Genomic DNA, 25,821 nt, shown 5'->3' on the forward strand with positions numbered 1-25,821 from the left:
CTGGGGAATATGGTAGCACGCAGCAGCTGAGGAACAACACAAGTCCAGTTTCTGGTACAACTGACCCCGGCCAGTTTTATTGAAACAGAAAATAAAACAAACCCCAAAATAAAAATACCTTGCCTATCCGGCACTAACTAAACATAAGATATTCCTAACTGTCACTAAACAAAACACAGAGTTCTTCAGTACATACTGTATAGCTCACTTGCATCAGAAAGCGTGTCTCTCACACACAGATCCCTCAGCCTTCCCAGGCAGTCTGCCCATACTAATCAGGTTAGCAGCACTATAACACACTTACACAGCTGAAACCCTGATTAGCCCTCTGTGAGGCCAAAGACCCGAACTGGGCCCAATGTCTAGAACTCGCCTTATCTCTCTCTCAGAGCCTTTACCCAGCTTTTACAGCAAACTGAAAAGGTTCAGACAAAACAAAAAGCATTTTTCCTAGAAGTTAACATTTTCTAAAACATGTAAGACAAGAACCTGGGACAAATATACCTGCCCTCAAACACTATCCCAGTGTTCTTGTCACATATCCCCCTCCCCTGTTTCGACCTAGGGGCCGGAACACTTGTAGCCCCCAAACAGAAGATGCGAGACAATGCATCTGCGTTGGCCAATTGTGTTCCCGGTCTATGTTCGACAGTAAACTTAAAGTCCTGCAACGCTAGAAACCATCTAGTTACACGAGCATTCTTGCCTCTATTTACATACATCCATTTTAAAGGGGCATGGTCTGTCACTAGTCTGAATTGTCTACCCAAGAGGTAATATCTCAAGGTATCTAGTGCCCACTTAATGGCCAAAGCCTCCTTTTCCACAATGGCATACCTTTTTTCATGCTCATTGAGTTTCCTACTCAAATAAATGATAGGGTGTTCGTCCCCATCTCTGGTTTGGGACAGCACAGCACCTATCCCTACCTCTGAGGCATCTGTCTGTACCACAAATTCTTTTGAAAAATCTGGTGTTATCAACACCGGTTGCGAACACAAAGCCACTTTTAACGCTTGGAACGCCTTTTCTGCATCAGGGTTCCATTTCACCACATTTGACTGCTTCCCTTTGGTAAGGTCTGACAACGGCACCGCTGTGGTCGCAAAATTAGGAATAAACCGTCTATAGTACCCAGTAATTCCCAAAAAAGCCCTTACCTGTTTTTTATTCACTGGACGAGGCCAGTTTTGAATAGCATCAACTTTATTCAATTGGGGCCTAATCAGACCTCTGCCTATGGTGAAGCCCAAGTATTTGACCTCCTCCATTGCGAGGCAGCACTTCTTTGGGTTAGCAGTTAACCCTGCCTCTCTGATTGAGTCCAGTACTGCTTGTACTTTAACCAAATGGGACCCCCAGTCTGTACTGTGAATTACCACATCATCCAAATAGGCAGCTGCATATTTTCTATGGGGCCTCAAAATTTTATCCATCGCCCGTTGAAAGGTTGCTGGAGCCCCATGCAACCCAAAGGGTAACATCTTATACTGGTACAGCCCCTCCGGAACCGAAAAGGCTGTTTTTTCTTTGGCGCTATCAGATAAAGGTATTTGCCAGTAACCTTTGGTCAGGTCCAATGTGGTGAGAAACCTGGCTGTTCCCAGCCTTTCTACAAGCTCATCCACAAGGGGCATGGGGTATGCGTCAAACTTGGACACCTCATTTAACTTACGAAAGTCATTACAGAAGCGTATGCTACCGTCGGGCTTCGGGATGAGCACTATGGGACTGGACCACTCACTGTTAGACTCCTCTATGACTCCAAGTTCTAACATGGTTTTAACTTCCTTAGAAATAGCTTCTCGCTGAGCTTCAGGAATCCTATATGGCTTTAAATGAACCCTGACCCCTGGTTCTGTGACAATGTCATGTTTTATTATGGTCGTTCGGCCAGGCAGCTCTGAAAATACCTCCCTATTTTGGATGAGAAATTCTTTAACCTGATTGTTCTGATCAGCTGATAATGTCTCTGACACCTTCACTGCGGGAAGCAACCGGGGTGAAGACACCGAAGGGCAAGGCTCCGCTGACAGAGACAACCTATCTTTCCAGGGTTTGATTAAGTTAACATGGTAAATCTGTTCGGGTTTTCTCTTTCCCGGCTGGTATACTTTGTAATTAACCTCATTCACTTTTTCCCTAATCTCAAATGGACCCTGCCATTTAGCTAGGAATTTGCTTTCCACAGTGGGTACCAAACAAGAACTCTATCTCCAGGAGCAAATTCCCGTATCTTGGCACTCCGGTTATAGACCCTCTGTTGAGCACTTTGGGCCTGTTCCATGTGCTCTCTGACAACAGGTACCACGGCTGCAATCCTATCCTGCATTTGTGTTACATGCTCAATAACGCTTCTATAAGGAGTGGGCTGTCCTTCCCACGTCTCTTTGGCAATATCCAACAGCCCTCTGGGGTGTCTACCATACAACAAATCAAATGGAGAAAACCCCGTAGAGGACTGAGGAACTTCTCTGATGGCCATTAACAAGTAGGGCAACAAACAATCCCAGTTTTTCCCATCTCTCTCAACAACCTTTTTTAACATACTTTTTAATGTTTTATTAAACCTTTCCACCAACCCGTCAGTTTGGGGATGGTAGATGGACGTCCTGAGGTGAGTGACCTTAAATAACTTGCACAATTCTTTCATGATCCTTGACATAAATGGAGTACCTTGGTCAGTCAAAATTTCTTTTGGTATTCCCACTCTACTAAATACCTGCACCAGCTCCTTAGCTATCGCCTTGGTTGTGATAGTGCGTAAAGGGACAGCCTCAGGATATCGAGTGGCATAGTCCATAATTACCAGGATATACTGATGGCCCCGAGCAGACTTTAACAAGGGCCCCACGAGATCCATGGCTATTCTGTCAAACGGGACCTCTATAATAGGCATGGGAACTAGTGGGCTCCTGAAATGGGGTCTAGGGGCATGATACTGGCATTCAGGACAGGAAGAACAATATTCAGACACTTCTTTATAAACCCCTGGCCAAAAGAACCTTTGTAAAACTCTTTCAGTGGTTTTTTCTGCCCCTAAATGTCCTGCGGTAACGTGACTATGAGCTAAATCTAGTACCGTTCTCCGATAAGGCTGGGGAACTACCAGCTGTTCTACCACATCCTCACCCCTTTTGACAATGTGGTACAAGAGCTCATTACAGATGGCCATGTGGGGATACGTAACCCTGTCACCTGGTACCACAGGTTCCCCATTAACAATCTTAACATTCTCTCTAGCCTTTATTAAGGTAGGATCCTTTAACTGTTCAGACGCAAACAGATCCTTCTTTACCTCCAGGTCAGGCACGCTTTCAGTTCTAACTACTATGTCTCTGTTCCCGGCAAGAGGGTCCTCACTGGACTCCCCATCTGTCACTTCCCCAGCCAAACTAGCAAAAGGCAAAGGGCCAGAAAGTTCCGAAGACCCACGTACATCCATAAAATCACCGGTATTATCAACTGGCTTTTTACTTCTCACATCTGTTGATAACCGTGATTCCCACAGTTTCCAAAAATGAGGAAAATCCCTCCCTATTATGGCCTCATGCACCAAGGTAGGGACCAGTCCCACTTTAACCATTGCTGACCCACAACAAGTTTCTATATTCACCTCAGCAGTGGCATAATGTTGGGTATCCCCATGTATGCAAGTTACCCCAATAGGTATTTGCTGGACCTTTAAGGGGTTCACTAACCCAGCTTTCACGAGGGTAACTAAACTTCCTGAATCTAGCAAGGCCTCTACCCGGTTACCCTCTAAGAACACATCACACATTTGTTTTTCCAGCTCAGGTGAAGGTACCACAGTACAGGCTAACCTAGCAAAGAAAGACATTCTGCGACATTCAAAGGCAGCATCACATTGCATGGGTTCTTGCATGACTGGGCAATTGGCAACAACATGACCTGGCATACCACATCTAAAACATTTAACCACACGATTATCAACCCGTTTGGGCAACATAGACCGTTCTAGCCCCATTGGCCTGTCTCCAGGGCCAGTGTTTACAGTCTCTCCAGCCTTGCGTTCTCTTAACCGCCCAGCAACGTTTTCCCACGGAACAGTCTTACCAGTCTTTACTGAAGGGCGCTGTCGAGGATCTATGGGTTGCTGGGTGGTCATCAGTAGTTCCTCTGCTGCCAAATACCGCTCTACCATGTCTACTAATTGGTCAGCAGTACCCGGGTTTCCATGGCTCACCCACTTGCGCAGGACCATGGGCAAAGATCTCAAGTAGCGGTCCATGACGACTCTTTCAACCATCTGGGGACCAGTTAATGTCTCTGGCTGTAGCCATTTTTTTGTTAGCTGAATAAGGTCGTGCATCTGAGAGCGCGGAGGCTTCTCCATGGCGTACACCCAACGGTGCACCCGTTGTGCTCGTACTGACAGCGTGACTCCCAGGCGGGTCAGGATCTCAGTCTTTAGTTTATCATAGTCCCGAGCCTCAGCAGGGCTTAAATCAAAGTACGCTTTTTGGGGCTCACCTGACAGAAAAGGTGCCAGCAGACTGGCCCACTGTGCTTTTGGCCAGTTCTCACGCTCTGCAGTCCTTTCAAACGTGGTCAAGTAGGCCTCCACATCGTCAGCCTCTGTCATTTTCTGCAAGAAGTGACTGGCCCGTATAGAACTAGAGCTGGTCGGAGCACTGACGGCCACATCTCCAATCCGGGCTGCAAGGCTCTGCACCACTTCTGTTAAGGCCTCTCTATCCTGACGCTGTTGCCGGTAAAGTTCGTCAATAGCCACCTGCTGCTGTCTCCTATTTTCCTCCATTGCCACCTGCTGCTGTCGGTTGGCCTCCTGCTGAGCCGCTGTAGCTTGCAGCAAGGCTTTAAGCAGATCCTCCATGTCGACAGATTTTTCAGGCGGCTTTGTAGCTGCTTTCACCCAAGACATATATCAAACCCTCAGGGGTGAGTCTCAGTAACTTCACACTGGGCTGTATCTGCATAAACCACCGTTTTCTGCAGGCCTCACAAAGCTGCTGCTTTCACTTATGCGCAGAACGGGGTTGCTCGCATACTCCACCAAGTTGTAACACTGTAGGGGTGCAAGGCGCCTTTTCCTGGGGAATATGGTAGCACGCAGCAGCTGAGGAACAACACAAGTCCAGTTTCTGGTACAACTGACCCCGGCCAGTTTTATTGAAACAGAAAATAAAACAAACCCCAAAATAAAAATACCTTGCCTATCCGGCACTAACTAAACATAAGATATTCCTAACTGTCACTAAACAAAACACAGAGTTCTGCAGTACATACTGTATAGCTCACTTGCATCAGAAAGCGTGTCTCTCACACACAGATCCCTCAGCCTTCCCAGGCAGTCTGCCCATACTAATCAGGTTAGCAGCACTATAACACACTTACACAGCTGAAACCCTGATTAGCCCTCTGTGAGGCCAAAGACCCGAACTGGGCCCAATGTCTAGAACTCGCCTTATCTCTCTCTCAGAGCCTTTACCCAGCTTTTACAGCAAACTGAAAAGGTTCAGACAAAACAAAAAGCATTTTTCCTAGAAGTTAACATTTTCTAAAACATGTAAGACAAGAACCTGGGACAAATATACCTGCCCTCAAACACTATCCCAGTGTTCTTGTCACAATATATATATATATAATATACTGTATAATAATAATAACGGACCTGGTGGACACTGTCAGCAGACTGCTAAACTAGTATGAAGAAGAAAAAAACCACCACAGGTATACAATGTAGATGGATGGATAGTATAGTATTATATTACTTATGGACGACGAGTGCACTGACGACACAGAGGTAGGTACAGCCGTGGCCTACCGTACTGCTATATATATATATATATATATATATATATATATATAATATACTGTATAATAATAACGGACCTGGTGGACACTGTCAGCAGACTGCTAAACTAGTATGAAGAAAAAAAAAGCCACCACAGGAGTGTTTTTCAGGCAGACAAACGTATACTGGACTGGTGGTCACTGTCAGCAAAACTGTGCACTGTACTCCTGCTATAACTGCTCCCCAGTCCCCACAATTAGGTAGTGTGAGCAGTGCACTCAGCACACTGAGTGAGCACAGATATGGTGGAGCGTTTTTTTTCAGGCAGAGAAACAACGGATTAAACTCACTGGTGGTATAATCAAAAACCCTGCACTGTACTCCCTAACAGCTGCTCCCCGTCCCCAATCCTCCCCACAATTATAACTAAGTCACTCAGTCTTTTCTACTATAACGGAGAGGACGGAGAGGACGCCAGCCACGTCCTCTCCCTATCAATCTCAATGCACGTGTGAAAATGGCGGCGACGCGCGGCTCCTTATATAGAATCCGAATATCGCGAGAATCCGACAGCGGGATGATGACGTTCGGGCGCGCTTGGGTTATCCGAGCAAGGCGGGAGGATCCGAGTCGCTCGGACCCGTGAAAAAAAAGGTGAAGTTCGGGCGGGTTCGGATCCCGAGGATCCGAACCCGCTCATCACTACTTTCCTGGTAATATATGATTGCCATCACCTGTGGTGAAACACCTTTCTTATCCATTCACTAGCTCACCACAGGTGATGGCAATCATACATTACCAGGAAAGTCCAGGAACAGAGCATTTTCTCCCTCATGGAGAGGGTCAGGTATGCAAGTATGGGGTACATTTACTAAGTAGTGATAAGAGTGGAGAAGTGAAACAGTGGAGAAGTTGCCCATGACAACCAATCAGCACTGAAGTAACATCTATAATTTGCATACTATAAAATGATACAGAGCTGCTGATTGGTTGATGGGGTAATTTCTCCACTGGCTCACTTCTCTGTTCTTGTCACTGCTCAGTAAATGTACCCCTAAAATACATATATTATAAGTGCTATGTCTGGCTACTACTCAGAGGGCGTCATTCAGACCGGATCGCTCGCTAGCAGTTTTTTGCAGTGCTGCGATCAGATAGTCGCCGCCCACATGCGATTGCATGTGCAGCCGAGAGGTACAAAAACAGTTTGTGCAGTTCCTCAGCCGTTGCGATCACTTCAGCCTGGTGAGGACCGGAATTGACGTCAGACACCCGCCCTGCCAACACTTGTACACGCCTGCGTTTTTCCAACCACTCCCAGAAAACGGTCAGTTGCCAACCAGAAACGCCCCCTTCCTGTCAATCTCCTTGCGATCAGCTGTGCAAATGGATCCTTCGTAAAACCCATCGCACAGCAACGATCTGCTTTGTACCTGTGCAACGCGCCTGCGCATTGCAGTGCATACGCATGCGCAGTTCTGACCTGATCGCAACGCTGCAAAAAACGCTAGCGAGCGATCAGGTCTGAATTAGCCCCAGTGTTATCTCAGGTGATGCTGGACTGTAGACAAGTTCTGGAACTTGAAGTCAAGTGTATAGCTTTCAGTTTCTTGAACTTTTTCTTCTGGTATCTGGTTCTCTAGTCGGGATGGTCATGATATCCCGTTGGACGGGATGCCGGCTGTCAATAGTCCAAGAGCGGCATCACCGCCGCCAGAATACCAACAGCGGAGCGAGTGCAAAGAGTCCGCTTGCGGTCTCGTTGGCTTGCTGCGCTCACCACAGGTTGTGGACACCCACGAGTGGTTAAACCCGTGGCGAGCGCTGTCGGCATTCCCGTTTGTCAGGATTTCGGCGTCAGGATCCTGAATGCCATGATCCCGACAGCCGAGTTAACTACATCCCCTCCAGTCTATGGTAGACAGTACGGGCCTTATTCAGACCCTGACACAGACGGGCGAAAATAATCGCAAATAACTGATTTTCAGCCATCCAGAAGGATGCATTCGCATCATAACTGACAGGCGACGGGTGTCTGGGGCAGCGTTGCGGCATTCGGGGGTAGTGTCACGGGATATGCAGGAGTGTCATGGCCGTTTTTGGGGCCAGCCAATGATGTCGCCTGCGTTTCATACGACTGGAAACATGGCAGCGGTGCCACTTCTAATGCAGTTATATTGCATAGGCAGGGGTCAACCTTTATTTGATTTATGATCGCATCGCAGGGCAGCTCCACACATGCTGGGTGGCTTTGCCCTGTGTGATTTTGGAGGTCGCAAATTTTGCTAAAATAGCAAAATTTGCGACCAACTCTGAATAATCTCCTTAGTTTGCAGAAAAGCACTTGCTTACTATCATTTTTCCAATGTTTTAGAAAAATACAGCCTTTTGACACAATTTAAGACCCCCAAATTCATCTATTCATCCAAAGCTTCTCACCTATGTCTTTGTGAGGATCTGTGTTGAATGAATGGATGAATGACTACTTCTGATGGTCAGTGCCAGTGGTACCTATAAAGAAATCAAATTAAAAAAAGCCCCAAAACAAGCAGCAAAAGAAATAATAAGCCCCAAAACAAGCAACAAGCAACCATCAAAAAAATAAAGCAACTTGAGAAAAAAAGAAGCCCAATTCCGCCTGTTATAAGCTGAATTGGCAACTATGGTCATGTTGTATGGAGTTGCTCTTCCACTATTATGGGTAAATTTACTAAGGTGGGTGTTTTTTTTTTAGAACTGGTGATGTTGTTCATAGCAACCAATCAGATTCTGCTTAACATTTATCTAGCTGCTTCTAGAAGATAATAGAATCTGATTGGTTGCTATGGTCAGCATCACCAGTTCTTAAAAACTCCCACCTTAGTGGTCACGTTGCTGGTGGTGGTGGGTAGGAGGAACAAGCACTTGCACTACACTAGCTGTGTTGTTCTAGTGGAAGGCTATCCCACCCAAAGCCGAACATTTTATTTTGGGTGCAAATCAGGAGTTCAAGTTAAATATTTTGTAATGAGCTCGGATGTGCCGTTTGTGAAATGTGCCCAATACTTGCAGCTATCCTGCACAGCTCCCCTCTCTCATTTTACCTTTTGTGCCCATTTATCAAACATTACCCCCATAAATGAGCAGTTTCTACATACTTTTTAAGCATCCCTTAATTTACCAAACTGGAGATATAAGAGATAACACAGGTTTCTGCAGTCACTTTTTTTTTTTTTTTTTTGTGAATGGGGAATGCTGTCTTCTCCAATTTCTCAAGCTCCGGAAAAAACAAGATTTATAGAGCTTTAAGCCCGATCAGGTACATATTAAGTGAGGGACGGTGCCCTTATGCTGTCTCTGTCCTGAGCCCCCTCTTCTCTAGCCAGCACCTCAAGTGAGTAGACTGTGGCACTTCTCCTACTGCGCGTGAGCTAAATGTCAGGAAGATGGCCATTGAGGGATTCAATACAGGTAAGTAGTGAAGAACTGTCGAAGTCAAAAATATTACATACACACAACATACAAACTCCAGGATATACAGTGGCATACGCATCCACACAGACAAGCCACAAAGATATATTCAACACATATTTCATACAACACATAAATTACATATAGACAAAACATGTCAAGCACCAGACATTATAATAGAGTGTAACATCAGATAATAAGAATTTACTTACCGATAATTCTATTTCTCGTAGTCCGTAGTGGATGCTGGGGACTCCGTAAGGACCATGGGGAATAGCGGCTCCGCAGGAGACTGGGCACATCTAAAGAAAGCTTTAGGACTATCTGGTGTGCACTGGCTCCTCCCCCTATGACCCTCCTCCAAGCCTCAGTTAGGATACTGTGCCCGGACGAGCGTACACAATAAGGAAGGATCTTGAATCCCGGGTAAGACTCATACCAGCCACACCAATCACACCGTACAACTTGTGATCTGAACCCAGTTAACAGCATGATAACAGAGGAGCCTCTAGAAAAGATGGCTCACTACAGCAATAACCCGATTTTTTGGTAACAATAACTATGTACCAGTATTGCAGACAATCCGCACTTGGGATGGGCGCCCAGCATCCACTACGGACTACGAGAAATAGAATTATCGGTAAGTAAATTCTTATTTTCTCTAACGTCCTAAGTGGATGCTGGGGACTCCGTAAGGACCATGGGGATTATACCAAAGCTCCCAAACGGGCGGGAGAGTGCGGATGACTCTGCAGCACCAAATGAGAGAACTCCAGGTCCTCCTCAGCCAGGGTATCAATTTTGTAGAATTTTACAAACGTATTTGCTCCTGACCAAGTAGCTGCTCGGCAAAGTTGTAAAGCCGAGACCCCTCGGGCAGCCGCCCAAGATGAGCCCACCTTCCTTGTGGAGTGGGCATTTACAGATTTTTGGCTGTGGCAGGCCTGCCACAGAATGTGCAAGCTGAATTGTACTACAAATCCAACGAGCAATAGTCTGCTTAGAAGCATGAGCACCCAGCTTGTTGGGTGCATACAGGATAAACAGCGAGTCAGTTTTCCTGACTCCAGCCGTCCTGGAAACATATATTTTCAGGGCCCTGACAACGTCTAGCAACTTGGAGTCCTCCAAGTCCCTAGTAGCCGCAGGCACCACAATAGGTTGGTTCAGGTGAAACGCTGAAACCACCTTAGGGAGAAACTGAGGACGAGTCCTCAATTCCGCCCTGTCCGAATGGAAAATCAGATAAGGGCTTTTACAGGATAAAGCCGCCAATTCTGACACGTGCCTGGCCCAGGCCAGGGCCAACAGCATGACCACTTTCCATGTGAGATATTTTAACTCCACAGATTTAAGTGGTTCAAACCAATGTGACTTTTGGAACCCAAAAACTAAATTGAGATACCAAAGTGCCACTGGAGGCACAAAAGGAGGCTGTATATGCAGTACCCCTTTTACAAACGTCTGAACTTCAGGGACTGAAGCTAGTTCTTTTTGGAAGAAAATTGACAGGGCCGAAATTTGAACCTTAATGGACCCCAATTTCAGGCCCATAGACACTCCTGTTTGCAGGAAATGTAGGAATCGACCCAGTTGAATTTCCTCCGTCGGGCCTTACTGGCCTCGCACCACGCAACATATTTTCGCCAAATGCGGTGATAATGTTTTGCGGTTACATCCTTCCTGGCTTTGATCAGGATAGGGATGACTTCATCCGGAATGCCTTTTTTCCTTCAGGATCCGGCGTTCAACCGCCATGCCGTCAAACGCAGCCGCGGTAAGTCTTGGAACAGACAGGGTCCTTGCTGGAGCAGGTCCCTTCTTAGAGGTAGAGGCCACGGATCCTCCGTGAGCATCTCTTGAAGTTCCGGTTACCAAGTCCTTCTTGGCCAATCCGGAGCCACGAATATAGTGCTTACTCCTCTCCATCTTATCAATCTCAGTACCTTGGGTATGAGAGGCAGAGGAGGGAACACATACACTGACTGGTACACCCACGGTGTTACCAGAACGTCTACAGCTATTGCCTGAGGGTCCCTTGACCTGGCGCAATACCTGTCGAGTTTTTCCCAACGGTTTATAATCATGTGGAAGACTTCTGGGTGAAGTCCCCACTCTTCGTGCTGAGGAAGTCTGCTTCCCAGTTGTCCACTCCCGGAATGAATACTGCTGACAGTGCTATCACATGATTTTCCGCCCAGCGAAGAATCCTTGCAGCTTCTGCCATTGCCCTCCTGCTTCTTGTGCCACCCTGTCTGTTTACGTGGGTGACTGCCGTGATGTTGTCCGACTGGATCAACACCGGCTGACCTTGAAGCAGAGGTCTTGCTAAGCTTAGAGCATTGTAAATGGCCCTTAGCTTCAGGATATTTATGTGAAGTGATGTCTCCAGGCTTGACCCTAAGCCCTGGATATTCCTTCCCTGTGTGACTGCTCCCCAGCCTCGCAGGCTGGCATCCGTGGTCACCAGGACCCAGTCCTGAATGCCGAATCTGCGGCCCTCTAGAAGATAAGCACTCTGCAACCACCACAGGATGGACACCCTTGTCCTTGGTGACAGGGTTATCCGCTGATGCATCTGAAGATGCGACCCGGACCATTTGTCCAGCAGGTCCCACTGGAAAGTTCTTGCGTGGAATCTGCCGAATGGGATTGCTTTGTAGGAAGCCACCATTTTACCCAGAACCCTTGTGCATTGATGCACTGAGACTTGGCTCGGTTTTAGGAGGTTCCTGATTAGCTCGGATAACTCCCTGGCTTTCTCCTCCAGGAGAAACGCCTTTTTCTGGACTGTGTCCAGGATCATCCCTAGGAACAGAAGACAAGTCGTCGGAACCAGCTGCGATTTTGGAATATTGAGAATCCAATCGTGCTGCCGCAACACTACCTGAGATAGTGCTACACCGACCTCCAACTGTTCCCTGGATCTTACCCTTATCAGGGAATCGTCCAAGTAAGGGATAACTAAAATTCCCTTCCTTCGAAGGAATATCATCATTTCGGCCATTACCTTGGTAAAGACCCGGGGTGCCGTGGACCATCCATACGGCAGCGTCTGAACTGATAGTGACAGTTCTGTACCATAAACCTGAGGTACCCTTGATGAGAAGGGTAAATTTTGACATGAAGGTAAGCATCCTTGATGTCCCGAGACATCATGTAGTCCCCTTCTTCCAGGTTCGCAATCACTGCTCTGAGTGACTCAATCTTGAATTTGAACCTCTGTATGTAAGTGTTCAAAGATTTTAGATTTAGAATCGGTCTCACCGAGCCGTCCGGCTTCGGTACCACAACAGTGTGGAATAATACCCCGTTCCCTGTTGCAGGAGGGGTACCTTGATTATCACCTGCTGGGAATACAGCTTGTGAATGGCTTCCAAAACTGTCTCCCTGTCAGAAGGAGACATCGGTAAAGCCGACTTTAGGAAACAGCGAGGGGGAGACGTCTCAAATTCTAATTTGTACCCCTGAGATATCACCTGAAGGATCCAGGGGTCTACTTGCGAGTGAGCCCACTGCGCGCTGAAATTCATTGAGACGGGCCCCCCACCGTGCCTGATTCTGCTTGTAAAGCCCCAGCGTCATACTGAGGGCTTGGCAGAGGCGGGAGAGGGTTTCTGTTCCTGGGAACTGGCTGATTTCTGCAGCCTTTTTCCTCTCCCTCTGTCACGGGGCAGAAATGAGGAACCTTTTGCCCGCTTGTCCACGAAAAGACTGCGCCTGATAATACAGCGTCTTCTCATGTTGAGAGGCGACCTGGGGTACAAACGTGGATTTCCCAGCTGTTGCCGTGGCCACCAGGTCTGAAAGACCGACCCCAAATAACTCCTCCCTTTAATAAGGCAATACTTCCAAATGCCATTTGGAATACGCATCACCTGACCACTGACGTGTCCATAACCTTCTACTGGTAGAAATGGACAACGCACTTAGACTTGATGCCAGTCGGCAAATATTCCGCTGTGCATCACGCATATATAGAAATGCATCTTTTAAATGCTCTATAGGCAAAAATATACTGTCCCTATCTAGGGTATCAATATTTTTAGTCAGGGAATCCGACCACGCCAACCCAGCACTGCACATCCAGGCTGAGGCGATTGCTGGTCGCAGTATAACACCAGTATGTGTGTAAATACATTTTAGGATACCCTCCTGCTTTCTATCAGCAGGATCCTTAAGGGCGGCCATCTCAGGAGAGGGTAGAGCCCTTACAAGCGTGTGAGCGCTTTATCCACCCTAGGGGGTGTTTCCCAACGCACCCTAACCTCTGGCGGGAAAGGATATAATGCCAATAACATTTTAGAAATTATCAGTTGTTATCGGGGGAAAACCACGCATCATCACACACCTCATTTAATTTCTCAGATTCAGGAAAACTACAGGTAGTTTTTCCTCACCGAACATAATACCCCTTTTTGGTGGTACTCGTATTATCAGAAATGTGTAAAACATTTTTCATTGCCTCAATCATGTAACGTGTGGCCCTACTGGAAGTCACATTTGTCTCTTCACCGTCGACACTGGAGTCAGTATCCGTGTCGGCGTCTATATCTGCCATCTGAGGTAACGGGCGCTTTAGAGCCCCTGACGGCCTATGAGACGTCTGGACAGGCACAAGCTGAGTAGCCGGCTGTCTCATGTCAACCACTGTCTTTTATACAGAGCTGACACTGTCACGTGATTCCTTCCAACAGTTCATCCACTCAGGTGTCGACCCCCTAGGGGGTGACATCACTATTACAGGCAATCTGCTCCGTCTCCACATCATTTTTCTCCTCATACATGTCGACACAACGTACCGACATATAGCACACACACAGGGAATGCTCTGATAGAGGACAGGACCCCACTAGCCCTTTGGGGAGACAGAGGGAGAGTTTGCCAGCACACACCAGAGCGCTATATATATACAGGGATAACCTTATATAAGTGTTTTTCCCCTTATAGCTGCTGTATCTTTAATACTGCGCGTAATTAGTGCCCCCCCCTCTCTTTTTTAACCCTTTCTGTAGTGTAGTGACTGCAGGGGAGAGACAGGGAGCTTCCCTCCAACGGAGCTGTGAGGGAAAATGGCGCCAGTGTGCTGAGGAGATAGGCTCCGCCCCCTTATCGGCGGCCTTATCTCCCGTTTTTCTATGTATTCTGGCAGGGGTTAAATGCATCCATATAGCCCAGGAGCTATATGTGATGCATTTTTTGCCATCCAAGGTGTTTTTTATTGCGTCTCAGGGCGCCCCCCCCCCAGCGCCCTGCACCCTCAGTGACCGGAGTGTGAAGTGTGCTGAGAGCAATGGCGCACAGCTGCAGTGCTGTGCGCTACCTTGTTGAAGACAGGACGTCTTCTGCCGCCGATTTTCCGGACCTCTTCTGCCTTCTGGCTCTGTAAGGGGGCCGGCGGCGCGGCTCTGGGACCCATCCAGGCTGGGCCTGTGATCATCCCTCTGGAGCTAATGTCCAGTAGCCTAAGAAGCCCAATCCACTCTGCATGCAGGTGAGTTCGCTTCTTCTCCCCTTAGTCCCTCGATGCAGTGAGCCTGTTGCCAGCAGGTCTCACTGAAAATAAAAAACCTAAACTAAAACTTTCACTAAGAAGCTCAGGAGAGCCCCTAGTGTGCACCCTTCTCGTTCGGGCACAAAGATCTAACTGAGGCTTGGAGGAGGGTCATAGGGGGAGGAGCCAGTGCACACCAGATAGTCCTAAAGCTTTCTTTAGATGTGCCCAGTCTCCTGCGGAGCCGCTATTCCCCATGGTCCTTACGGAGTCCCCAGCATCCACTTAGGACGTTAGAGAAATATATGTATTATTGGAACGGAACAAGTTAAATATATAATGCTTAGTGTCAAAATGATCAGGCGAATGTGTGGAGTAATTTGATAACTATGTCTAGATTGTAGCACATTGCAACGATTAGTTATGACCAAATGTATCAAATCTAAAGTTGCTCTTATTTGAACAAAGAACTTCCTGAAGAAAGCATGTGTGCAGAAAACCAGTGGCTAACCCCTATAGCTGCATCTTCAAACTGGACGTTGCTTGCATATGAACTGACCAATAACACATCATTAATGAGAGACCTCCCTCCCCTGGACCAATAGCAGAAGACACAGCCCCAGACATGTACCTCCCCCAATACACAGTATATAGGTATTTCCCCTCACCCAGGAAGCTCTGTTGGTGCAGATTCTAAAATGGAGACGACTGTTCACTGAGCATGGGGTGACGTATACTGGCTGTACTGATTCTTTTGTAACTGCAACTGCTTCTTTTGTAATGGTAACTCTGTAACCATATTTATACATGTTACATATACTGTACATATGTCATTTTGTATGCATACACTTTTAATATCAAATATACATATCTCTGAGCGTTGGGCCTCAGTAATACAATGTGTGCGACTGCTTGCTTTCTCTTAAAGGAAACAGTGCTGTGACGTTCAGCGCACTTTTATCATATATGGTAATAAGATGCGCCTTGCGTTCGTAGTATATATTAACGCTGGCATTAAAATGTTTATTTAAAATAATTGGAAATACACAGAACATGGGTGCAGGGGGGCGCGGTGTGGGCCTGTCTGCATCTAGGGGTCCATGTGCATAGCACACACTGCACCCATTATAGATACACCCTAAAAGCCAATGCCATCTTGTGATGGTGTTATCCACTGTACCGTATAAGCTACTTTCTAGTACATTTTTGCCAAGGAAGGTTCTTCAGATCCCTCTCCAGGAGCATATACTTGTGTGTCATGGCTCCGAGTGCCGGCCCCACACCCAGACCACTGTGAATGATAAAACTCGTTGCGTATGATAAATGGTGCTCCAGCCAATCAGCTACATGTCATCTGTTCAGCTCTTAACTGTCATGTGTTTGAAACATGACAGTTGGGAGCGGATTGACTGGAGCACCATTTATTAATATACGCTATAGGTTTTATCATTTACAATGAGTTTTATCACTCGTTGATAAATGGACCCCTGAGTCTGAATCCAGTGTAACCAGTGCTAGGGCCCTATTCAGGTTTGTTAGTAAACCAAAAAAATTACCAATTGGGCAAAACCATGTTGCACTGCAGGTGGGGCAGATGTAATGTGTAGAGTGAGTTAGATTTGAGTCAGATGAGTTAAAACTGAAATCTAAATTGAAGTGTACGTAGAAATTAAGCAGCCAGTATTTACCCTACAAAGAAACAATATAACCTACCCAAATCTAGCTCTCCCTGCACATTTTACATCTGTACCACCTACAGTGCAACATGGTTTTGACCAATTGCTAACTTTTTTGGTTTGCTAACAAACCTGAATAACCCTCTAGTCCGGTATCCAGCTCATCCAGTTCCAGTCCGGTATCTAGCTCACCCAATTCCAGTCTGCTTTCCAACTCATCCGGTTCCAGCCTGGAATTCACTTCAGACAGTCCCAGCCGGCATCAAGACCAGTCAGTTCCAGTCCAGCTTGTCCCAATCTGACATCAAGCACAGCCGGTCCCAGTCTGGCACCGAGTACAGTCGGTCCCAGACCAACACCAAGTACAGTCGGCCCCAAACCAACATCAAGTACAGTTGGTCCCAGTCCAGCACCAAGTACAGTCGGTCCCTGTCCAGCACCAAGCCCAGCTGGCCCCATCCTAGCACCAAGTACAGCCGGTCCCAGTCCAGCATCAAGCCTAGTTGGTACCAGCCCAGCACCAAGCACAACCGGTACCAGCCTAGCAATAATCCCAGCTGGTACTAGCTCGGCATTAAGTCCAGCCAGCCCAGACCGACATCAAGCACATCTGGTCCCAGCTCTGACTTACCAGTTCCAGCCAGTCTCCAGTAAATCAGTTCCAGTCAGAACTGTGAGTCTATTCCAACCTAGCCCAGAGCCTTAAATTCTATGAGCTATAGCTTTGTACTTGGTCTCAGTATTACTTTCCATAAGGCTAAGACTGGTTCCAGAGACGTGCATCTTCCATGCGCAGGAACTTTATGAAGCCATCCAGCTTTCTGCATACAGTCACTACTTTGGATCCTACACTCGACCACAGTCCGGGAACAGAGTCTAACCCTGATCTGATATTGTGATAGCTATGCATGCGCAGTAGAGAAGCCATATACAAGTAAAAGTAGTAAAACAATAGCATACCTCTCGACCGTTCTGCTATCACAACTTATGTCCCTATTTGCGGGGAAGGGGGGTGGGAGGTGTTTCACTGCTGCGCAGGTCTCTCCACAGCAAACTGTATAAAATAAGTAACTTTTACAAAAAAGCTCAATGTTTATTGAAGCTCTGTCAGTATGCATAAAGCTCATGTTCAGTCGGCAATTGCTTACTATGGTGCATGTGCAGTTTGCAGATATCCACAGGATCCATGCGCTCTTGGATTTGCTTTCGACGCCGAATGAGGTCCAAAGATTTTATAAAGTAAAAAAAAAAAAAAAACATGTTGTAGATGGAATTGATTATTGCTAGTCATTGGCATGCACAGCACATTTCAAAAGGGAGTGGGAAATTTAGAGATGGACACTGTGTACCAAGGGGCATATTGTCTAGCACCACCCAGGGACATGTCTATTTTCATGTCATCATTCCCCTCCTCTTATCATCATGTCCCCCATAGCTCACCCATATAATATCCCCCCAAACCCCCAACTTAGGGGGTCATTCCGAGTTGTTCGCTCTTTATTTTTTTGTCGCAACGGAGCGATTAGTCGCTAATGCGCATGCGCAATGTCCGCAGTGCGACTGCGCCAAGTAAATTTGCTATGCAGTTAGGTTTTTTACTCACGGCATTACGAGGTTTTTTCTTCGTTCTGGTGATCGTAATGTGATTGACACGAAGTGGGTGTTTCTGGGCGGAAACTGGCCGTTTTATGGGAGTGTGTGAAAAAACGCAACCGTTTCTGGGAAAAACGCGGGAGTGGCTGGAGAAACGGAGGAGTGTCTGGGCGAACGCTGGGTGTGTTTGTGACGTCAAACCAGGAACGACAAGCACTGAACTGATCGCACTGGCAGAGTAAGTCTCGAGCTACTCAGAAACTGCACAGAGAAGTATTTTCGCAATATTGCGAATCTTTCGTTCACAATTTTGATAAGCTAAGATTCACTCCCAGTAGGCGGCGGCTTAGCGTGTGCAAAGCTGCTAAAAGCAGCTTGCGAGCGAACAACTCGGAATGACCCCCTTAGTCACTGCACTTACCTATAACCATATTGTGGCTCACAGTAGTGCCTCCAATTCATATAATGCTCAATAGAAGTGGATTGTGGATTTTACATAGTACATATACAATGCAGTGCACTGCTCCGTCCTCAGGAGGGCGCCGCTGATGCATCACTGAAAGTGAGGTCTGATATTAGGGTGTGCCTATGCACACCCTGGGCCCTATGTGTCACACCTATGTTACCAGCAAACATTAAGGGGCTGACAGCAGAGGATGAGCTGTCGCCAACATTCCTAGCAGTCAAGACTGTCAGGACAGTGGAGCTCTCCCCTCAAACCTGGACTCCTGTCTAGATAAGGACAATTAAGAGGTATAATTTTAGTGTTAACAAAAAGTGAGCAAAAAGTTTAATCTGTGTAAAATGTAGAGTAGCACACATCATTGTTGCATTATGTTGGGAGTATTTATCCCTCTGTCATACTGTAAAACTAAAAACAAATACTGTGCCTAGCATATCCAATTGCCTAAAATAATTATACATGTATGTTGATATTTTCTCAAGCACATACATCTCCATGCTTTAAAATTTCCGTCAAATGCAGCCCCGCTTTCCAGCTTGCACCACTCCGTAATAATTCAGCACAGGGATGTTTTCATTTGTCTACTCTAATGTGAATGTCCACTATGATGGTTAATTGAATTGACTCTCACAGGGCTTGAAACTGTTCATGGGTGTTAATAATACTGTGTTGTATCTGTCCTACATATAGATCACTGACAGTTTAAAGCATGTTCTACTCTTCCCATCTCGGTTCCTCAGTGAAAGTCGTCATCTTAATAAATTCTGTGTACATTAACATCCTTTAAAGAGGAGGGTTTTTTTTGTCACACTTGTATGTTAATTGGATCTGTCTTAGGTGTTCTGCATATAGAAATTGGGTTTCCAACTTAATTCTTGCAAACATTTTATAAATATTTTGTACGCTAAATGGATAGAGGCAGCCACTAGGTGGCACATGTTTAAATACTGTAATGTTATTTAATATTTTCAGCCTCACGGAACTGTTCTTGTAAATCTCTGTACAGGGATGTGTTCCAGCCAACACACATATGGCCCCACAAAGCAAATAAACACACACATTGTCTGTCGCTCACAGTAATAAAACACACACATTGGACCCCACAGGATTAAAACACACATATTGGCTCCCACAGGAAAAATAACACACACCTTACACCCCACAGAAAGAACAAACACTATGGCCCCCCACAGAAAAAAAAACCAAAACATTAATTGCCCCAGCCCCCCACAGATGACTGAACTGCCCTATCACTAACTAGCAAAAGGGAAGAAATGGAGGAGTCTCATTCCCTCATTCGTCCTCAGCCGCAGGTGGCACCAGCTGCAGCCTCAGTGTCTTCGGGGACAGGTCTGGTGTTTGGTAGGGTGAGTCTGCAGGGACAAGTGCAGTGGGTGACAAGGTGAGAGAGTATGCAATGACAGGTGTGGTGGGTAACACGGTGAAAGAGTCTGCAGTGACAGGTGTGGTGGGTGACAAGGTGAGACAGTCTGAGGGAAAAGGTGTGGGTGACAGAGTAAGAGAGTCTGCAGTGACAGGTGTGGTGGGTGACAGGGTAAGACAGTCTGAGGGAAAAGGTGTGGGTGACAGAGTAAGAGAGTCTGCAGTGACAGGTGTGGTGGGTGACAGGGTAAGAGAGTCTGTGGGGACAGGTATGGCGGGTGACGGTGAGAGTCTGAGGGGACAAATGTAATTGGTAAAAAAAGTTAGAGAGACTATGGGGACAGGTGTGGTGAGAGACAAGGTGAAAAAGTCTGAGGGAATAGGTGTTGTGGGTGACAGCACCCATTAATTTCCCCCGCACCCATTAATACACACCCAGTGCCCATTAACCCCTACTCACACTTTTTTTCCACCGGCCCAGCACTTATTCCATTTGAATAATGTATTTATTAATTCATACTCCCAGCATCCATTAATCTACCCTGTCAACGTAGGTGTAGCTATTGTGGGTGCAGGGGATGCAGCCGCTACAGGTTCTAGCTGGTCCTCCCAGGTCCCACCTCCTCCTTTGCACCACAGTATTGTCTGTATCTCCTCACCGGAAGAAGCTCAGAGAGGAAATGTTGCTTTAAAATTCAAGGGCAGGCCTTGCTATAATGCCACTAGGCCCCACCCCTAAACAGATGCAATTTGCAGGTGTGGAGAGTGGCTAAATTATGTTAATTGTGTTATTTAGCTCTACCCCCTCCATTAGCACCATGATTCGATGTATAATCTCCTCATTCTGCCTGCTTCATTAGGAACTGGTAGGATGCAGGAGATCTAGACACTCTTCTGTGGGTGCGGGGGACTACCTGAAAAATTGAGAGTCTCCCACAACTTGCGACAGAGTAGACAAGTATCCCTCATACCCAATCATGCTCCACAATGCCTGGCCTGCTGGGAGTGAGTAACAACCATGGACCGCTCCTCCGGCAGAGATGGGCAACGCAGGGGGCATCTCCTTCCTCCCAGTGGTGAATGCTTGTGTTGGTACTATTAGCCCAAAATTAGGATTTTAATTACCTAACGGTAAATCCTTTTCTCATAGTCCGTTGAGGATACTGGGGTTCCATTTAGTACCATGGGTTATAGACGGGTCCACCAGGAGCCATGGGCACTTTAAGAATTTGATAGTGTGGGCTGGCTCCTCCCTCTATGCCCCTCCTACCAGACTCAGTCTAGGAAACTGTGCCAGAGGAGACGGACATACTTTGAGAAAAGGATAGATAAAGACAGTGGTGAGATTCCGAACCAGCACACACAAACAGGGGAAAGCTAAGCTAACCCAACTTTAAACAGGAACAGCAACAGCTGAACCAACAATACTTAACCAAGTAACAGTGCAGGAAGAACAAAGCACCTGGCGGGCGTCCAGTATCCTCTACGGACTACGATAAAAGGATTTACCGGTAGGTAATTAAAATCCTATTTTCTCTTACGTCCTAGAGAATACCGGGGTTCCATTTAGTACCATGGGGATGTACCAAAGCTCCCAAACCGGGTGGGAGAGTGCTGAGGGTCCTGCAGAACTGATTGACCAAACTGAAGGTCCTCAGAGGCCAAAGTATTGAACTTGTAGAACTTATCAAACGTGTTCGAACCTGACCAAGTAGCTGCTCGGCAGAGCTGTAAAACTGAGACACCCCGGGCAACCGCCCAGGAAGAACCCACTGACCTAGTAGAGTGGGCCTGTACAGATTTTGGAATCGGCAAGCCTGCCATGGAATAAGCATGCTGGATAGTGAGCCTGATCCAGCGTGCAATTGTCTGCTTTGAAGCAGGACACCCAATTTTATTGGGATCATATAGAACGAACAGCGAGTCGGATTTCTTGTGACGAGCTGTCCTCTACGTATAATTTCAAAGTCCTCACATTATCCAAAGACTTTGAAGTAGCGGAAGTGTCGGTGATAACCGAAACCACAAAAGGTTGGTTGATGTGAAACGCAGACACCACTTACGGAAGAAATTGCTCCCGAGTTCTGAGTTGAGCTCTGTCCTTATGGAAAATTAAATAGGGGCTTTACGCGGTAAGTCCTGATAGACGAATGGGCCCTGTTGCAGTAGTTCCTTGCGAAGAGGTTGAGGCCACGGATCTTCGAGGAGCATCTCCAGAAGGTCTGCATACCAGGCATATTGCTTGAACCTTTTCCTTTTTTATTCTTTTGAGAATTCTTGGGATCAGAGGAAGTGGAGGGAACACATACAACATCTGATAGACCCATGCCTGTGGGTCTCTCGACCTGGAACAATACCGCTTGAGCTTCTTGTTGAGATGAGAGGCCATCATGTCGATTTGTGGATATCCCCACCAACGTGTCAAGCACCTGAACACTTCCGGGGTGAAGGCCCCAATCCCCAGGGTGTAGGTCGTGTCTGCTGAAGAAGTCTGCTTCCCAGTTGTCTACTCCCGGAATGAAGACAGCTGACAACACCGCAGCCTTTTTTTCTGCCCAGAGGAGAATTCTTGACACCTCTGACATTGCTGCTCTGCTTTTCGTTTTGCCCTGTCGGTTTATGTACGTCACTGCCGTCACATTGTCCTACTGGACCTGAATGGCCCGATCCTGAAGAAGATAAGAGGCCCGCAGAAGGGCGTTGTATATGGCCCTGAGTTCCAGAATGTTGATTGGAAGTATGACTTCCTGACTTGACCATCTTCTTTGAAACTGCATCCCCTGGGTGACTGCTCCCCAACCTCTGAGGCTTGCGTCCGTGGTTAACAGGATGCCGTCCTGAATTCCGAACCTCCGACCCTCGACGAGGTGAGAAATCTGTAGCCACCACAGAAGGGATATCCTGGCTTTTGGCGATAGACAGATCCTCTGGTGCATGTGAAGATGCGATCCGGACCATTTGTCCAACAGATTGAGCTGGAAGGGTCTTGCATGAAACCTTCCGTATTGAAGCACCTCGTAAGAGGCCACCATTTTCCCCAGAAGGCGAACACATAGATGCACAGATATCCGGGTTGGCTTCAGGACATCCCGAACCATCGACTGGAAGGATCACTTTCTGCAACTCCGTGTCCAGTATCATTCCCAGGAATGGGAGCCTCCGTGTTGGCTCTAAGTGAGATTTCGGAAGGTTCAGAATCCACTCGTAATCCTGGAAAAGTTTGGTTGAGAGACCAATGCTGTCAAGCAATTTCTCCCTGGACAGCGCCTTTATCAGAAGATCGTCCAGGTACGGAATTATGTTCACTCCCTGCTTGCGCAGTATAAACATCATCTCTGCCATCACTTTGGTGAACACCCTTGGTGCCGTGGAGAGACCAAATGGCAGCGCCTGGAACTGGTAGTGACAGTCCTGGAGTGCAAACCGTAGATAAGCCTGATGAGGCGGCCAGATCGGAATGTGACAGTACAGATCCTTGATATCCAGAGACACTAGGAATTCCCCCGCCTCCAGACCTGAGATCACCGCTCTCAGAGACTCCATCTTGAACTTGAACACTCTTAAGAACGGGTTCAAGGACTTTAGGTTCAGAATTGGTCATACCGAACCGTCCGGTTTTGGTACTACAAACAAGTTGGAATAGTACCCCTTGTTGTGTAGATGAGGTGGAACTGGAACAATGACTTCAGTCTGTACCAGTTTTTGGATGGCCTGCTGTAGAGTTATACTTGCCTCTGGTAAGCTGGTAAGCCTGATTTGAAGAATCTGTGAGGTAGGAGCTCTTGGAACTCCAGTCTGTAGCCCTGGGAAATAAGATCTATTACCTAGGGATCACGGCACGAACTTGACCAGATGTGACTGAAGAATTGTAGTTGGGCTCCCACCTGACAGGCCTCGTGGTCCACCGTCATGCTGAAGGCTTTGAGGAAGCAGAGCCTGAGCTCTGTTCCTGAACACCTGCAGTTCCTGGTTTGCGTGGTTTACCTCTTGGGCCTCTGGGGGGCCGTAGAAGCACCTCTGGCTTTTCCCTTAAACTTGGCTGTCCGAAAGGACTGTAAATTTGAAGCTGAATAAGCTTTCCTGGCTGGGGGAGCTGCAGAAGGAAGATACGTAGACTTACCCGCAGTAGCTTTGGAGATCCATTTGTCTAGTTTGTCTCCAAACAAGGCCTCTCCTGTGAATGGTAGGCCTTCCACGCCTTTCCTGGATTCCGCATCAGCAGTCCACTGGCATAGCAACAAGCCCCTGCGTGCTGACACTGCCGTAGCGGTGGTGCGTGCATTAAGCAAACCAATCTCTTTTATGGCTTCCACAATAAAGTTCGCAGGAGCAAAACAACATCCCCCTAGACAAGGAATCTAACCCCTCAATTAGGTTACCTGACCATTTAGCAATGGCTTTTGTGATCCACGCACATGCAATAGTGGGTCTCTGGGCCATCCCAGCAGCTGTGTACAATGATTTGAGTGTAGTCTCAATTTTACGATCAGCCGTGTCTTTTAGGGAGGCTGCACCAGGGACAGGCAATACAATTTTTCTTGACAGCCTAGAGACTGATGCGTCCACTATCGGTGGATTTTCCCATTTTTTCCTATCCTCCAGAGGAAAAGGAAAAGATGAGAGCAACCTTTTAGGGATTGGAAATTTCTTATCAGGATTAACCCACGGTTCTTCAAACAGGGTATTCAATTCCTTTGACGCAGGAAAAGTGACTGAGAACTTCTTTTTTACATTAAAATAAGATTCCTCACACTCCTCTGACACTTTATCAGTAATTTGCAGAACATCTCTGATAACCAATCAATAAAAATAATAAAATTAGGCCAGTGAGGGGCAGCCGTCACTGTTGTGCCTAGAGGCATCCTCACCCATAAATCCGCCCCTGCCTCCTCCCTGTGTTCCTCCTTTCAGTGGCATATACTGACCGTGCCGGGAGGGGACTGCCACCCTGACTGCAGCAGCTGCTGCAGCCGATCACCTCAGAGAAGACGCCGAAAAGGAGAGGTGAGTGTTCAGTTCAATGTGTGGTGGGACCAGCTGGAAAAGATGCTCTGAAAACTCACTAGCAGGCAAGGGGGAAGGGGTTTAGTTTGCTGGGGGGTATAGTTTGGCACTATAACTACCCCACACCCAACACCCATTAGTATATTTACCCTCAGCATCCATTCCCAAGTACTCATTTATTAATTCATCCCAATAAACATTAACTGAAGATGTTAAAAAAAATGAACTTGCCAAGCTCCTTCCCCTTGTGTACTCTTGGAGGCAGAACTTCCTCTATGATTGACTGTTTGGAAGGAAAGGAGGCGGGTGCCTCTATGCCTGCTGCACCATGCATGAATGATGTCAGTGACAGCCCTGGCTGTCGGGGCTCTTCCTTCCTCGAATGCCTGCTACGGCCAGTTCCCAGGAACAGAAGTCCTCCCCGGATTCTACTAAATCCACCGCATGACGCTGGGGCTCCACTGAGGGAGTCCGCACCGGTGGGGACGCGTCTTCGACTCTTCAGCCACGTCTGGGGTCAGTCGGACGTGGATTCTTGGGTGATGGAAATAGTATCCCAAGGCTACAAGCTGGAATTCGAAGACGTGCCTCCTCGCCGATTCTTCAAATCGGCTTTACCAGCTTCTCCCCCAGAGAGGGAGATAGTTTTAGCTGCAATTCAAAAGCTGTGTCAACAGCTAGTGATTATCAAGGTTCCCCTAATACATCAGGGAAAAGGGTACTATTCAACCTTATTTGTGGTCCCGACACCGGATGGCTCGGTCAGACCCATTCTAAATTTAAAATCCCTGAACTTGTACTTAAGAAGGTTCAAGTTCAAGATGGAATCGCTCAGGGCAGTTATCTCCAGCCTGGAAGGGGGGGATTTTATGGTGTCACGTACCAATATATCCTCCTCATCAGGCATACCTGAGATTCGCTGTACAGAACTGTCATTACCAGTTTCAGATGTTCACCAAAGTAATGGCGGAAATGATGG

The 25,821-nt window shown here is 47.1% G+C and overlaps 1 long non-coding RNA gene across 1 annotated transcript in view; it reads right to left on the reverse strand.

Annotated features, from left to right (window-relative positions):
• Positions 1-17,382: 17,382 nt before the first annotated feature.
• The window catches only part of LOC135056540 (uncharacterized), a 50,060-nt gene continuing 41,621 nt past the window's right edge, over positions 17,383-25,821 (reverse strand). The window contains exons 2-3 of the long non-coding RNA XR_010244005.1: positions 17,548-17,602; positions 17,383-17,453 (exon numbers count right to left, since the gene is read on the reverse strand). This is a non-coding gene — a long non-coding RNA (uncharacterized LOC135056540). The remainder of the gene's footprint in view (positions 17,454-17,547; positions 17,603-25,821) is intronic.

The sequence above is a fragment of the Pseudophryne corroboree genome, chromosome 3 (assembly GCF_028390025.1).
Source record: "Pseudophryne corroboree isolate aPseCor3 chromosome 3, aPseCor3.hap2, whole genome shotgun sequence".
Taxonomy (NCBI): domain Eukaryota; kingdom Metazoa; phylum Chordata; class Amphibia; order Anura; family Myobatrachidae; genus Pseudophryne; species Pseudophryne corroboree.